Source organism: Rhinolophus sinicus, linkage group LG03 (genome assembly GCF_036562045.2).
Source record: "Rhinolophus sinicus isolate RSC01 linkage group LG03, ASM3656204v1, whole genome shotgun sequence".
Lineage (NCBI taxonomy): Eukaryota > Metazoa > Chordata > Mammalia > Chiroptera > Rhinolophidae > Rhinolophus > Rhinolophus sinicus.
The window spans coordinates 55,917,458-55,931,196 of NC_133753.1; the positions used below are offsets into that span (position 1 = coordinate 55,917,458).

General features: G+C 38.2%; 1 protein-coding gene and 1 pseudogene across 1 annotated transcript in view; both read left to right on the forward strand.

The window, feature by feature from the left end:
- Nucleotides 1–13,739, forward strand: part of BCL2L10 (BCL2 like 10) — an 88,133-nt gene that overhangs the window by 17,469 nt on the left and 56,925 nt on the right.
- LOC109439913 (T-complex protein 1 subunit delta) lies at nucleotides 496–3,848 on the forward strand (annotated as a pseudogene).

Here is a 13,739-nt window from a genome sequence, read left to right on the forward strand (position 1 = left end):
AAAATTTCAATCCCTTTGGTAAAATGTTCATGTTGTTCTTTGTGTTTCTGGGTTCATTAAACTGCCTTTCTGTATTTTCTTGTATCTCACTGAGTTTTTTCAGAACTGCAATCTTGAATTCTCTGTCATTTAAGTCACATATTTCCACATCTTTAAGTTCATTTTCTGGAGACTTTTCACTTTCTTTCTGAGCTGTCTTGTTGCCTTGGTTATTCATGGCAATTAATTATTTATTATATCTCTTCCTAGACATCTACAGGAGTGGCTTCTGCAACAGGTGGATAGGAAGAGGTCTTTCTTTTGTTTTCCAGTACATGTTGGTAGAGTGTTTTATTTTCTCTCCAACTGCAGCCTTTTTTTTCCTCTCTCACATGGTAGTGTTATGTTTTCTCTGCACTATTCCAGCTTCTCACTCAATGGGGGGATTCCCTGGAAGGCGGGCTTCTCCTCTGTTAACAGTTTTCCTGGGTCATAGGGTGCTGCATCCATGTGGGGATGCAGAGAGCTTTTGAAGTTCCACCAGATTCAGAGGCCGTGTGTTTCAGCAGTTCTGTTTACTCCTGCATGGATCTGCCCAGATAGGTGGGGACAGGGGCGGGGTGGGTTGTGAGAGGTGGCCCAGAGCAATGGAGGTGACCACCACCACAGCCAGTCCTGCTTCCACAGCTCCCTTCACTTTGCCAGAATTAGTTGGGCTACAGATCTGTGTCTGCAGTCCACAGTTCTCAGAACAGCAAATTTCTGTTCTTTTGATCTGACACTGCTACTATTCTGCTTTTAGCACTGGGCAGGTGGGGTTGGAGCAAGCTCTGGGAGGGTAGGGAGGGGGCAGCTAGTCTCAATGCCTAAGGCTTCCGTTCTCTGTGGCAGTGAGGGCTTAAACCACTGTTTTCAGCCTTCTTCCCTCAGTCTTTGCTCTGAGGTCTCCGCCGTGAGCATTGGGTTCAGCCGTGTTATATGCTGTCCCGTCAGCCCTGTGGGCCATAAGCAGAGCCCTAGCAGTCCGAGTTCTCCCATCTGCTGCAGCTGCCGTAGTTCCGGATACAGCGCGCTTGGAGCACTTAGCTAGGTCTGCGTCCTATGCCGGCACGGCCCCATCTCCGCACTTCTCCCTTCTCTCCTCCACTGCTCGCGCAATTTGCCCACTTTTAGGTGATTTCAGTAGTGGGCCTCTTCATGTTGCCTGTCTGCTGTGCAGGGAGTCCTTTGTGGAGTTATAGTTGTTCGATTTGTTGTAAATTCCAGGGGAGATTTCCAGAGGCTCACCTCATGCCGCCATTTTGATGATGTCTCCATAGGAACATTTCAATGATGTTAATTCTTCTTATTCATGAACATGGTATATCCTTCCATTTATTTGTATCTTCTTCAATTTCTTTCTTCAATGTCTTACAGCAATGTCTTTGCTAAGTTTAGATAAATGTGAATGAGTCATCTATCCACAACTTCATGTGCTACTGCTGACTAGTTTATCAAGGCAGTTGGTCAGGGGTGAAATGATACCAAAAGTGCTCCAAATACCAGTCTAACAAAGAATGGAACATTAGTACCTTTTATAAGGAATTCTTTCTAAATCCTTTGAAATTAAATTCCTGGGACCTCTCAGTTTCTAGAGTTAATATTAAGAATTTATTTTTCTGACTTCAATAAATTGTTAAATGTCTTCCAAGTTTTAATGCATGCATCTTTCAAAAAAAAAACTTAGTTGGTTTTCCTTGGGACTCAATAAGCCTTTATTTTTAGTAGTAACTTGAATTGATGGCAGTATGCTTTTTTGCCTCTTTAAATACAACATGTACAATTCTGGGGTTTCTTTTCCATTACAGTTAATGTACAATATTGTATTAGTTCTAGGTGTACAACATAGTGATTAGACATTTGTATAACTTACAAAATGTTCACCCCAATAAATCTAGTGCCCATCTGACACCACACAGTTATTACAATATTATTGACTATATTCTGTATGCTGTACTTTACATCCCCATGACTGTTTTTATAACTGGCAATTTTTAATTCTTAATCCCTCCCCCTTTTTCACCTATCCTCCCAACTGTCCTCTCATCGGGCAACCATCAATTTGTTCTCTGTATCAATAAGTTTGTTTCTGTTTTGTTTGTCCATTTATTTTGTTTTTCAGATTCCACACATAAGTAAAATACAGTATTTGTCTTTCTCTGTGTCACTTAGCATAATATCCTCTAGCTCCATTCGTGTTGTCACAAATGGCAAGATTTCATTCTTTTTTATGTCTGAGTAATATTCCATTATATGTATATAAGTACCACATGTTTAGCTATTTGTCTATTGATGGACACTTAGGTAACTTCTATATCTTGGCTATTGTAAATAATGAAGCAATGAACATAGGGGTGCATATGTCTTTTCGAATTGGTGTTTTGGATTTCTTTGTATAAATACCCAGAAGTGGGATTGCTGGGTCATATGATAGCTCTATTTTTAAATTTTGTAAGAACTTCATACTGTTTTCCATAGTGGAAGGGCTGGTTCTCACCCAAAAGGTGGCAAATTCTGGCATAACCAGAGTTGAAAGGCTAAGGTTGTACTTATCAGTTTTGCTTATCTGCTCCCAAAACAGATGGATAATCAAATAGTAGCTTCTGATTGTGCCCAGATGGACCAAGTGCTGCAGGAGGGGAGAGGCTATATTCTAAATATAGCAAAGCAAATTTTAAAAACAGGATATAATGTCCCCATACAGAAGTCCGTTCTTAAGAGATGCTTTTGGTAATCTTGCATTACATTTCAACCACAAAATGAACATTATGGTGGTTAGGATATTGAAAGAGAAGACATTGGAGTCAGTTGTAAGACATTTGGAACTGTCAAAAACCAAACTGTGCAAACTGAATAAAATAAAGGAGAAAGATGAGTTTATTCCAAGGCTTTCAGCCTGCAAGCTGGGAAACTCAAGGCTGTGGGAGCAATAAGTTTAAAGTTCCTCACAGAATGAAGTATTTTTATGGGGTAAATGTGGAAGTTATTTGGCTTTTTCAGCTGATTGGTTGCCTAGTGGTTGTCTTCCCTATTTGGCTCAGGGTAGCTGAGTCCAGGGAACAAGGAAGTCCAGAGATGGCATAAACAGACTTGGCATTTGGGGGTTGGCTGGTGTCCTCGACTGATTTCTGAGAAGAGCGATAACTCCCAGTAAGGTTAGGTTAAGCTTCCTTTATGAGCCTGCATTGACCTTCTCTGTTTTGTCCCTGACAGAAGTGACTCCATTTTAGCTTCATTCTACAGAACTAAGCCAGTTGCTCATATTGACCAGTTCACTGCTGACGTGCTGGGTTTGGCTGAATTAGCTGATGAGGTCAATTTCAATGTTTCTGGCAAACTGGTCAAGATTATAGGCTGTGCAAGCCCTGGAAAAAGTTAACAGTTGTTCATGGTTCTGATAAATTGGTGATTGAAGTAGAGCACTCTATTCATGATGCTCTGTGTGTTATTCACTGTTAATGAAACAGAGAGCTCTTATTGCAGGAGGTGGTGTTCCAGAAATAGAGTTGGCCCTATGTTAAGTGAATATTCATGAACATTGAGTGGTATGGAATCTTGTTGCATTCGTGTCTTTGCAAGTGTAATGGAGGTCATTCCATCTACACTAGCTGAAACTGCTGACCTGAATCCCATTTCTTCAGTAACAGTCTTAAGAAATCAGGATGCCCAAGGAGAAAAACTACAGGCACTAATGTCCCAAAGGATGGTATTTCTAACTTTTTGGAGGATGGTTGTCCAGCCCTTGTTGGGTTTCAGTCAGTGAACTCACTCTAGCAATTAAATCTGTCTGGAACAAACATCAGCAAATTGATGTAGTAATCACTCAGTAATCTGGATAATGGCTGCCTGGCACCATCGTGGATGCTGATAGTGAGGCTGGACTGGAAGACCTCCTTGATGTTCCTTATCGTCTGGAAGATGGTTTCCTCTATGAATTCCTGGGCTCAATATTCTATTTGGCATTTACTTGAACTGTATTGAGACAATTTAGTGAAAATAGTAAATATTTGGTTTCAGAACAACTGTGGTGTCCCTGTAGGCCATGTTGGCCATTATTACATTTGCATTTTATAAAACATCTGGGCCTTCTCTTTTGACTCATCTTAGGTACCCTTCCTCTTCAGCACATGCAGCTCTGCCTCACTGTTCTATCAGTGTATTCTGCATTTCCGCAGGATAAACTGATTTAACCTTCCATTGCTGTGTATTTCAGGGTGTTTCTCCTCTTACAGGTTATTGGGAACAATGTTGCATGGAACTTTTTTGTGCATAGCCTTGCACACATGCATGATTATGTCTGTAGGGAGGAATCCTAGCCATTCTGAGTCACAGTTTATATGTATTAAAATTTAGGTGCTACCAAATTATTATTCAAAACAGGTTCTGCCAATCCAAACTTACACCAGGGTAGGGCATGCTTAGCTCTTCACACTCTTGCTAGTGTTAAAAGCATCCTAAAGTTTTGCCTTTATGGCTTTTTGTCTCCTGTAGGAATGTCATCCTTATTCCTGCTTTATAAAGAAGGTATTCTATGTCCTCTGACATTGATCCATTCTGGAATTCTTACAGTGTAGTATGAAATACCACTCACTTCTGAAAGAAGAGTTGTGGCAGATACTTCAGCATTGTTTATAGATGGCCCATTTTTTCCCCTACCAATCTGAATGTAGTCTCTATTTTGTTGGCTTATCTTTCCCTCTACTAATAGCACTTGGTCTCAATTACTATATGTTTATGGTATCTTTGAATATCTGGTGGTATAAATCTAATCTCCTTCTTCACCATTGTTATTTTAAAAAAATCCTTGGCTATTTTTGTGAATTGTTTAAAGTGAATTCTAAAAACCAGCCCATAAGGAATCTGTTAAGACATTGCTTTAGAATTTTTATTAGAATGAGATTGGATTATAGACCAATTTGGAAATAAGTAGTATCTTTATAATATTATGTCTTTCCTTCTAAGAACATGAACTCCTGCTCCATTTATTTAGGTCTCTTATGGTTTTCATCACATCGGTCCCATGTTCTTGTCAAGTGTATTCTCTATGGTTTCTGTTGCTATTGGGAATGGAATCTGGAAGGGGTGTTTTGCCTTCCCAGAAGCGATTTTCCCTGACACCTTCTGGTAGGGTTGACTCTTCCCCACTTTATCCCATCCCTAGACCTGGCCTAACGGAGCTTATTCCTAAGTGAAGTTAACAGGACTCAATTCCAGGATCTCTGTGATACTGTCGGATGAGAATCTCTACTGTATAGAAAGAGCCTGCCTTGGAAGATAAGACCTCACAGAATGACAGAGGTCAGAGATTTGGGGGTGGGATAGAGTGTGGATAAACAGTTCTGGTGACATTACTGAAGTCTCACAATTTGGCTACTTGGGACTCAAATTTCCTTTTCTGCTTAAACTCACTTTTTTTGCAAGTGAAACTCAATTCATTCCTGAGTCAGAGAATCAATTCTTCCCTGATATATTTATTATTTGGTGACGGCTGCCATAAAAAGAAATTTAATGTAGATTCTAAATCTGGCTATTTTTGAACTCTCATTAGTTCTAACTAATGCTTCTTTCCCAACATTTATATCTCACTTTCTTTTTCTTGATTAATTGTATAGGTTAGTGAATGGCAGTGATAGTAGTTTTTGATCTACCAGGAATTTCCTTGATTTCTAGTCTGTTGATGATCTTCTTCCAGCACTTTTTTCACTTTAGCATTTTAGGAGGGAGGAGTTGTTTGCTCAGACCACAATTTAGCCTAGGATCTCTCAGGTTCTTTGAGTAAACTAAGGACACACCTATGTTAATCCTCTGTGGCAAAAAATATTCTAAAGGCAAGCAACCCTGACAGTGCTGAGTGGTGAGACTTTCCAGTTTGGAGGAGTGTTTTTTGACTCAAATATGTACCCACAAGAGGAAGAAATATTTTTCCCATGTGGTAACCTTGTTACTGTTTTTAGCATGCGGATGCTTGTTCCACAAGCCGAGTATTCTAGGCTCATAAGAAGAACATGATTAGCCTGATGTAGCACCGATTAATGTGCCATTTCAAGGCACTCTTGGAGTACTGGATTGAAGTACATTTTCTAGTGGTATTCTTACTTACCAGCCTATAAAGGATTGGGTCTCTCAGCATTTTCCTCATAACTTATCCCTTGTATACTAAGACTGGTAATATGTTACTATAATCTCTCAAGTTTTTCTCGCTTTTTTAGCTTCTAGCTGGGCAGTTCCAGATAAATGCTGTTTGCTTCAAACTCATCCATTTTTTTCCAGTTGTACTTTCCCTGTAAACTTGGAGTCCCTTTGGACACCCCTTCACCCCGCAGACTCCGCTGCTTTTTCCAACCCACACTGCTATCACTTCCGATGTATTTTCCTCTATTAATCAGAATGTTCTCCATTCTTCCACTAGAAGTCTTTCCCTGGCCCTTATTCCTTGAATACCTTAAAACCGCCTTCCATCTGTCTTTGACCACTTTTCATCCTTACACCAAATCCACTTGTAACTCTGCTACCTGGAGTAACTAGTAACATAACTTTTCAGGGCTACATCCTTCTTCAAAAATCTTTTTATTTTTTTATTTTTCAATTATAGTTGACATACAATATTATATTAGTTTCAGGTGTACAATATAGTGATTAGACATTTATATACCTTATGAAGTGATCACCCCCATAAGTCTAGTACCCATCTGACACCATACATAGTTATTACAACATTATTGACTATATTTCCTATGCTATATTTTACATCCCTATGACTTTTTTCTTTTTTTAGTTTCAGGTGTACAAAGCAATGTAATAGACATTTAAACCTCTCATAAAGTGATAACCCACCCCTCAAGCTACTACCCCTCTGACATCTTATCTACTATGTTTCCCCCAAAATAAGACCTACCCAGACCGTCAGCTCTAATGCATCTTGTGAAACAAAAATTAATATAAGATCCAATCTTATAATATAAGACCAGGTATAATGTAATACAATATGATATGATATGATATGATATGATATGATATGATATGATATGATATGATATGATATGATATAACATCACATCACTGGGTCTTATATTAATTTTTGCTCCAAAAGACGCATTAGAGCTGATGGTCTGACGAGGTCTTATTTTCAGGGAAACATGGTAGCTGTTACAATACCATTGACTATCTTCCCTATGTTGTACTCCACAGCTCATAACTATATATACCTATATATTTAGATATAGTTGACATTCAGTATTATTCTACTTCAGCTTCAGGTATGTATAGCGCATTGGTCAGGCATCTCTGATCCCTCTCTTAAGTCCCGTGCCCATCTAGCACCCTACATGATCTTTACAACATTGTTGATTATATTCCCCATATTGTATTAATTACCAATTTGTATTTCTTACTGTCTTCACTTTTTTCACCCTGCCCCCAGCCCCATCTACCCCATTCCCATCTATCACCCTGATAGATCTAGTGCCCATCTGGCACCATATCTAGTTATTACAATATTATTGAATGTATTCCTTATGCTACCCATCCCCATGACTACTGTACAACAACCAATTTGTACTTCTTAATCCCTCCCCTTTCATCCATCCTTAACCCTACTCCTATCTTAAAGAAGTCCCTCTAAGACTCCTTGTAATACAGGTTTGGTGGTGATGACCTCCTTCAGCTTTTTCTTGTCTGGGAAGCTCCTTATCTATCCTTCAATTCTAGATGACAGACTTGCTGGGTCGAGCAATCTTGGTTGTATGTCATTGCTTTTCATCCCTTGGAATATTTCCTGCCACTCCCTTCTTGCCTGCCAAGTTTCTGTTGAGAAATTAGCTGACAGTCGTTATGGGGCTCCCTTGTAGGTAACTAACTGCTTTTCTCTGACTGCTTTTAAGATTCTCTCTTTGTATTTAACCTTTAGCATTTTAATTATCATGTGTCTCAGTGTTGGCCTCTTTGGGTTCATCTTGTTTGGGACTCCATGTGCTTCCTGGGCTTGAATGTCTGTTTCCTTCACCAGGTTAGGGAAGTTTTCTGTCATTATTTCTTCAAATGTGTTTTCAATTCTTTGCTTTCTCTCTTCTCCTCCTGGTACCTCTATAATACTAATATTGGTATGTTTGATGTTGCCCCAGAGGCCCCTGAAACTCTCCTCAATTTTTTGGATTCTTTTTTCTTTTTGCTGTTCTGGTTGGGTATTTTCTACTACCTTATCGTCTACATCGCTGGTTGGATCCTCTGCTTCATCTAATCTGTTGTTGATTCCCTGTAATATATTCTTCATTTCAGTTATTGTATCCTTTATTTCTGACTCGTTCTTTTTTATGGTTTTCATCTCCATCCTTATGCTTCCTATCTCTCTGTTGAAGTTCTCCCTGAGATCATTGAGCATTCTTATAACCAGTGTTTGGAACTCTGCCTCTTCTAGATTGCTTATTTCCATTTCACTTAGTTGTTTTTTTTTTATTATTAGTTTCAGGTGCACAAGACAAAGCAATACTTAGACGTTTATCATTTATATCCCTCACACTGTGTGAACCCCCCTCCCCCCATCCACTACCCTCTGACATCGCACAGAGCCATTACATTTTCACTGTCTCTATTCCTAATGCTGTACTCCGCTTCCTGTAACCATATGCATATATATATATATATATTTATAGTTGGCATTCATTATTGTTCAGCTTCAGGTGTACAGTGCAGAGATCAGGCATCTAGATCATCCCTGAGGTGGTCTCCCAAATGGGAAACGTGTCCATCGGATACCCTACAAAATCTTTACAGCATTATTGATTACATTCCCCAAATTAATTTTCAAAACTCCGTGTCCATCTTGTGGTTACCAACTATTTTCTAAACCCCTCACCTTCCCCCTTATCCCCAGCCGCCCCCCCCGCCCATCTAGCAATCCTCAGTTTTTCCTCTATGTCTCCAAAACTGTTTCTGATTAGTTCATTCACTTATTCTTTTCTTTAGATTCCGCATATAAGTGAGATCATATGGTATTTGTCTTTCTCTGTCTGACTTATTTCACTTAACATAATGTTCTCTAGGTCCATCTATGTTGTTGCAAATGGTAAGATTTCTTTCTTCTTTATGGCAGCGTAATACTCCATTGTATAAATGTACCACAGTTTCTTAATCCAGTCATCTACTGATGGGCATTTCGGTTGTTTCCATGTCTTGGCTATTGTGTATAGTGCTGCAGTAAACATAGGAGTGCATAAAGATTTTTGAATTGGAGTTTTGGGTTTCTCTGGATAGATACCTAGGAGTGGGATTGCTGGGTCATAAGGTAGTTCCATTTTCAGATTTTTGAGATACCTCCATACTGTTTTCCATAGTGGCTGCACCAATCTGCATTCCCACCAACAGTGCACAAGCGTTCCCTTTTCTCCACATCCGCGTCAGCACTTGTCATTTGTTGATTTATTGATGATAGCCATTTTGACTGGGGTGAGGTGGTATCTTATTGTGGTTTTTATTTGCATTTCTCTGATGGTTAGTGAGGTTGAGCATTTCTTCATATGTCTGTTTGCCATCTGTATGTCCTTTTTAGAAAAATGTCTCTTCATGTCCTCTGCCTGTTTTTTAATTGGGTTGTTCGTTTTTCTGGAGTTGAGTTGAGTGAGTTTTTTATAAATTTGTGATATTAACCCCTTATCAGATATATCATTGGCAAATATCTTTTCCCATTCAGTAGGATCACTTTTTGTTTTATTGATGGCTACCTTTGCTGTGAAAAAACTTTTTAGTTTGATGTAATCCCACATGTTTATTTTTTCTCTTACTTTCCTCACGCGAGGGGATATATCAGTAAAAATCTTACTCCGGGTAATGTCTGTGAAGTTTCTTCCTATGTTTTCTTCTAGGAATTTTATGGTTTCAGATCTTACATTTAAGTCTTTAAGCCATTTTGAATTTATTTTTGTATATGGTGTAAGGAGGTGGTCCAGCTTCATTTTTTTGCATGTGTCTGTCCAGGTTTCCCAGCACCATTTATTGAATAGACTGTCTTTACCCCACCGTACGTTCTTGCTTCCATCGTCGTAGACTAAATGGCCATATAGGCATGGATTTATTTCTGAGCTCTCTATTCTGTTCCATTGATCTATGGGTCTGTTTTTATGCCAGTACCATGCTGTTTTGATTACTGTAGCCTTGTAGTATAATTTAATGTCAGGTATTGTTATACCTCCCACTTTGTTCTTATTTCTCAAGATTGCTGAGGTTATCCAGGGTCTTTTATGGTCCCATATAAATTTTAGGATTATATGTTCTATTTCTGTGAAAAACATCGTTGGCGTCGTTGGTAGTTTGATAGGAATTGCGTTGAATATGTATATTGCCTTAGGCAGTATGGACATTTTAACTGTATTAATTTTTCCTATCCATGAACATGGTATGTGTTTCCATCTGTTTGTATCTTCTTTCATTTCTTTCTTCAGTGTCTTATAATTTTCTGAGTACAGATCTTTTACTTCTTTGATTAAATTTATTCCCAGGTATTTTATACTCTTTGGAGCAATTGTAAATGGGATTGCTTTTTTAATTTCTCCTTGTGATGTTTTATTATTGGTATATACAAATGCAACTGATTTCTTAATATTAATTTTGTATCCTGCTACTTTACTAAATTCATCTATCAGCTCTAATAGTTTCTTGGTGGAGTCTTTAGGGTTCTCTATATATAGTATCATATCATCTGCATATAATGACAATTTTACTTCCTCCTTACCGATTTGGATGCCTTTTATTTCTTTTCCTTGTCTGATTGCTGTGGCTAGAACTTCCAGCACTATGTTGAATAGAAGTGGAGAAAGTGGGCAACCTTGCCTTGTTCCTGATCTTAAGGGGAATGGTTTTAGCTTTTCCCCATTGAGTATGATGTTAGTTGTGGGTTTATCATATATGGCCTTTATTATGTTGAGATACGATCCCTCTATTCCCACTTTCTTAAGGATTTTTATCATAAATGGCTGCTGCACTTTATCAAATACTTTTTCTGCATCTATTGATATGATCATGTGATTTTTATTTTTCATTTTATTAATGTGGTGTATCACATTAATTGATTTGCGGATGTTGAACCACCCTTGTATACCAGGGATGAATCCCACTTGATCCTGGTGTATGATCTTTTTAATGTATTGCTAAATTCTGTTCGCTAATATTTTGTTGATCGTTGCATCTATGTTCATTAGCGATATCGGCTGTAGTTTTCTTTTTTTGTGGTGTCTTTGTCTGATTTTGGGATCATGGTGATAGTGGCTTTGTAAAAAGTGTTTGGGAGTCTTCCCTCCTTTTGGATTTTTTGGAAGAGCTTGAGGAGAATAGGTGATATTCTTTTTTGAACGTTTTGTAAAATTCACCTGTAAAGCCATCTGAACCAGGGCTTTTGCTTGTTGGGAGATTGTTGATTACTGATTCAATTTCCCTCATGATAATCAGTCTATTCAGGTTTTCTGTTTCTTCTTGAGTTAGCCTTGGAAGGTTGTATGCCTCTAGAAAATTGTCCATTTCTTCCAGATTGTCAAATTTGTTGGCATATAGTTGCTCATAGTAATTTCTTAAAATTTTTTGTATTTCTGCTATCACTTCTGTTGGTGTCTGTTGTCACTTCTCCTCTTTCATTTCTGATTTTATTAATTTGGGTCCTCTCTTTTTTTTTAATGAGTCTGGCTAAAGGTTTGTCAATTTTGTTTATCTTCTCTAAGAACCAACTCTTGGATTCATTGATCTTTTGTATTGTTTTTCTGGTTTCTATTTCATTTATTTCCACTCTGATCTTTATTATCTCCTTCCTTGTACTCCCTTTGGGCTTATTTTGCTGTTCTTTTTCCAGATCCCTTAAGTGTGAAGATAAACTGTTGATTAGTGATGTTTCTTGTTTCTTTAGGTAGGCCTGCAATACTATGAATTTCCCTTTTAGGACTGCTTTCGCGGCATCCCATAGATTTTGGGTCGTCGTGTTTTCATTTTCGTTTGTCTCAAGATATCTTTTGATTTCTTCCCTGATCTCCTGCTTGACCCATTCATTATTTAGTAACATGTTATTCAGACTCCATGAATTTGTGTGTCTTCCAGTTTTTTTCCTGTAATTCATTTCTAATTTCATAGCACTGTGGTCAGAGAAGACAATTGGTATGATTTCAATTTTCTTAAATTTATCAAGACTTGTTTTGTGGCCTAACATATGGTCTATCTTGGAAAATGTTCCATGTGCGCTTCAGAAGGATGTGTATTCTGCAGTATTGGGGTGAAATGCTCTGAAAATATCGATTAAATCCAAGTGGTCCAATGTATCATTTAAGGCTGTTGTTTCCATATTGATTTTCTGTCTGGAAGACCTGTCCCTGTTGTCAGAGGTGTTTTAAAGTCCCCTACTATGATAGTGTTACTGTTGATCTCTGTCTTTATGTCAGTCAATAACTGTTTTATATATTTAGGTGCTCCTATGTTGGGTACATAGATGTTTAGTAGGGTTATGTCCTCTTGTCGGATCGATCCCTTTATTATTATATAGTGCCCATCTTTATCTTTTAATATTTTCTTCATTTTAAAGTCTATTTTGTCAGAAATAAGTATTGCAACTCCAGCTTTTTCCTCAATTCATTTGCATGAAATATCTTACTCCAACCCTTCACTTTCAGCCTGTGTGTGTCTTTTGATCTGAGGTGAGTCTCTTGTATACAGCATATACAAGGGTCTTGCTTTCTTATCCACTCAGCCACCCTATGTCTCTTGATTGGAGCATTTAATCCATTTACATTTAAAGTGATTATTGATAGGTACATAGTTATTGCCATTTTTAAATTTGTAGTTAGATTGTTTTCATCTTTCTTCTATTTACAGAAGTCCTTTTAGTATTTCTTGCAATGCTGGCTTGGTGGTAATAAATTCCTTTAGCTTATTCTTTTCTGGGAAGCTCTTTATCTCTCCATCAACTTTAAATGATAGCCTTGCTGGATAAAGCAATCTAGGTTGTAGGCCTTTGTTTTCCATCACTTTGAGTATCTCCTGCCACTCCCTCCTGGCCTTCAATGTTTCTGCAGAAAAGTCATTTGATAGTCTTATGGGAGTTCCCTTGTATGTAACCCTGTGTCTTTCTCTTGATGCTTTTAGGATTCTCTCTTTGTCTTTAACCTTTGCCATTTTAACTATAATGTGTCTTGGTGTGGATCTGTTTGGGTTTATCCTGGTTGGAACTCTCTGCACTTCCTGGGCTTGTATGTTGGTTTCCTTCATCAGGTTAGGGAAGTTTTCGGACATTATTACTTCAAATATGTTCTCAATCCCTTGCTTCCTCTCTTCACCTTCTGGTATTCCTATGATGTGCATGTTGTTGCACTTGATGTTATCCCAGAGGTTTCTTAAACCATCCTCATTGCTTTTTATTCTTTTTTCTTTCTGTTGTTCTGTTTGGGTGATCTCTGCTAACTTGTCTTCTAAGTCGCTGATTCGATCCTCTGCTTCATCTAACCTGCTGTTAATTCCTTCAAGTGAATTCTTTATTTCAGTAATTGTGTTCTTCAGTTCTAACTGGTTGTTCGTTATGATTTCTACATCCTTCTTGATGTCATCTCTAAGCTCCTTAAACAGTCTTATCATCAGTGTTCTGAACTCTGTCTCTGATAGGTTGGTTACCTCTGTTTCATTTGGTTCCATTTCTAGAGGTATCTTCTGTTCTTTTATTTGGGACATGTTTCTTTGTTTCCCCATTCTGGCTGACTCTC